This window comes from Saccopteryx bilineata, chromosome 6 (genome assembly GCF_036850765.1).
Source record: "Saccopteryx bilineata isolate mSacBil1 chromosome 6, mSacBil1_pri_phased_curated, whole genome shotgun sequence".
Classification (NCBI taxonomy): Eukaryota; Metazoa; Chordata; class Mammalia; order Chiroptera; family Emballonuridae; genus Saccopteryx; species Saccopteryx bilineata.
Genome location: NC_089495.1, coordinates 88,362,254 through 88,366,053, shown reverse-complemented (window position 1 = coordinate 88,366,053; position 3,800 = coordinate 88,362,254).

Genomic DNA, 3,800 nt, shown 5'->3' with positions numbered 1-3,800 from the left:
ACACACACAATTATATGTATGTACATCAGGATTTTCTCAATAATATGCTTTCTTTTCTTTCTTTGAAAGTGGTTAATTTAAAAATATTTTATACATTGGTTGTCATGTAATATAGGTAGTAACTTTAATATATATAAGATCTATAGTTATGATAATTAATATTTTCTCAGTATTAATATATATTATTTTAATTCCAATAACAATCATTTTCCCTTTAAATATATGTTTAATGTTGACACAATAGTTCTTTTTTTTATACTGTATATAGCTTTTTGCATAAATAGCTATTTCTCTGGGTGAAGAATGCTGAGTGTGTTGAAATTATTTTAGATTTGGTACTGAAAAACGTTATTCTCTGTGACTTTTTTTATTTTCTTAAGTATAGTTTGGCTGGTTCAGTCAAGGAGATCATACTGAGCTAAGTATGAAAATTCCATACAAAAGAAATCTTAAGACTAGATAACAATGTGAAGTTCTTAATAGTTAGGCTATCTTCAAAGAGATAAAGCAAGACAGATAGGGAGAGATACCTATAGACACTCAGATCACAGCTTCAGAAATACATCTGGCCGCAAGTGTGAGAGCCAGATGCAGTTAGAGAGTACAGATGTTTAGCAAATAATCAGGTTTTATATTAGGACAGAATTCAATCACAATGTGAGAGAAATTGGACCACTGGTCTTTGAACCAGGCAGATACTTGCAAACATGGATGTAGTTAGGGACCTAATTTTTCTTATATAGGAAAAATTAGTGAAAAGTAAGGGCTTAATCACAGATGATTTAGAACCAGTTTCTGTGCTGTGGTACAAGTCAGCATGGTAGTAACTGGAACAGATTTAATGAATAATTAATAATCTCATTCTTTGTTTAACTCTTATTTTATCAGATTGGCCATTGAGTCTACAGAAAGGTAAACTTACAAGATGGAATTAAATGCTCCAAAATTCATGATTAATATGACACAGAGATACGGAGACCAGAAAACCATTACAAATTATGATTTATTCTCATGTTTTAGATGGTTATTTAAACCCTCTCTAGTTGGGAGTTATAAAACAAGCACAGAATGCTCTTTATTTTTATGCAGCATATGTGATATTGACCAATTTTTTTCTCTATTAGATTTTAATTATTATTTCATTTTTTTCTCTCTGGCATCTAAAGAATCTTATTTCTTTCTGGCTTCGATTTCTTTCCTCCTACCCAATATTTATATTTACAGAATAATAGATGTATAGTGTCATGACTTTATCAAAAAATAAAATTAGAACCATGTTAGCCAAAATTAATTAATTGAAAACACTGTGACAACAAAAAAGAGATGAGATGGAAGAGACTGCTAGAGTTAACACTAAGTGGTTTTACTATTTATATTATCACTAAATCTGTTGTTATTCATCAAAACAAGTGTAATTAATGCCAATCAAGATTATTAGAGAAAATATAAATTGTACCAGATATGAGATGTTATCCACTATATCATTAATTCATAAGAGATACTAGACAACTTTTATGGAGTGTGCATTTTATAAACGGACATATGTGAAGGCTTAAAGAGAATGGATTCTGAATTCAGACAGCTTGAGTTTAAACCTGGCTCTGCTACTTAATAAACTCAATCACTCTGTCCTTTAGGGCCACTCATCTAAAAAGTGATGGCAGAATAAGGGTATTTCTTTATTGTATTGTGACATTTAATATTGTATCATTCAAATATTTAAAGACATATTAGAAGGTCATCAGGCTGTGTATTTGTATAACTAATTTGAACTTAGACCTGTGATGTTAATGGCTTTGCATCTTAAAAGCCAACATGGGTTTAAGGATTAAAATGCATTGTCTGCAAGTAATACAAACTAAAGAAATATAAACAATAGATAAAATAGTATGTTATTTAATATAGAGTTAGATGGGAAAGAAAACCAGTTTTTTTGTGTGTGTGTGTGTGTTTTTTTATCACTGGTCTTTCAGTCAGCGAGAGCATTGCCCCTAAAATGACTCACCTCATTGCAATAAGATGTCAAGCAGATAAACTGAAATTATAAGCTGCATCCTCAGTCAAACAGAGATGTGAAAATCTTTCTTTTCAAGCATGGAGTTAGGGTCCTACCCTCTGACAAATTATTTTTTGTTCACCCTGTCCATGCACCAATTGGTTTAATTATCTGCATCTACTACTCTAGAGGTAAAGAACAGGGAATTGAGGAAGTTTTCCAAGACTTATGCAATTCTGTGGCATCTCACAGACACTGAAATAAAATAAGTGTGCATTAGAAACAAAAGAGGGAGGAGCAAATGCTAAATAGATAAAAACAGGGTGCACAACAATAATAGCACTTTGATTAGATAGCATTGATTTTAACCTATGTGGAATAATATTTGAACAGAGAAGTTATGCACTGATAGCATAAACTGTTAATAATATAAAGAAACTACCACACACAAATGCCTTTCCCACTGGTGCACAACTGCCTGGACTTTTTTTTTTTTTTTTTGACAGAATGACAGGTTGTTATATTAGCAATGACAAAGTATGCTTATATACATAAAAGACTGATAAAAACACAATTTCCTCTAAATGCATTTTGATTAAAAAAGGAGGTAAAGAAAAAGAAGAAGAGGCTTCAAACATTTCTTAAGGGTACTATGCTACAAAGAGATGAATACGTGGAATAGGTATTTCCCTATAACAATTCTTTCCAGCACTGTCATTCACTGAATTAAAGAGTCTTTCCTTATCAACTTTTTCTCATTCTTTTCTAAAGGAACTTCTGGAAGAAAGAGCAAGAAAGAGACGTTAAGTGAACAAACAATATAGACAAATATATATATAAAGAATCATGTGATTTAGATTTTATAACTTCACTATTATTATTTTCCCTGTTTTGCACTTAAATTTGCATATATATGATTACAATTCAAATATATTTTACTGGACAGAATGATATTTGGTTATAGAATTCTGGTCATCTTGAGAATCAATTTAATATATGTGTAGATTTTAATCAGAACATATGAAATCCATTAGAAATCATCTCCAACAATTTTTGGCTTTGTGCTTGAAGCCATTTTTGTTCTTTGTGAAATTCAAAAACCTGTAAGTTAAAAAGAGGAAAATCAGTTATGTTACATAGAATGAATTTTTAACAAGATTATTTCAAATTATTATTATTTTAAAGCTTAATTGAACACAAGTAGATGTTTTCAAAGTGTTAAATTACTTGAAATATTTATTCATAAAAATATTTTAAAATAATATTGATAACAATAAAGAATTCAAATAGCATCTCCTAGTTGCACCCAATTTTTACATATAATTATACATTTAATTCTATTTTCACAACATGTTATTAGTTTGAAAGTCTGAATTTATGTTGTTTTCAGATTTACTCCTTCTACAAATAATAGAGAAATAGACTTATTTTCTGTAGGATTGCTGTTCTGAATTGTGCGCTTACTAATCATGAAACTTGCATATTTTCTATTTCATTCTCCTTTGAGTGTATTGATTACTCCACTGGCTTTTCTATTTCTAGTCATTCTGTTACTTCTGACTAGTTTGCACCATTAGCAAAATATACACTTTATGTTTTATTCTTCCTCTCAATATCTACTCTTGAAATTAGGGTTTGAAATATAGCAAATACATATTATTAAAACAAATGTTAAGCTTTGCAGTGAGAAAAGTAATGTAGTTTTTTTCCTTAATTAGTGTAATATGAGCTGTTTTTAATGTAAATAGTGGTATCTTTCTAAAGAATAACATAATTTATTGAAAATAAATATATACTAATATTT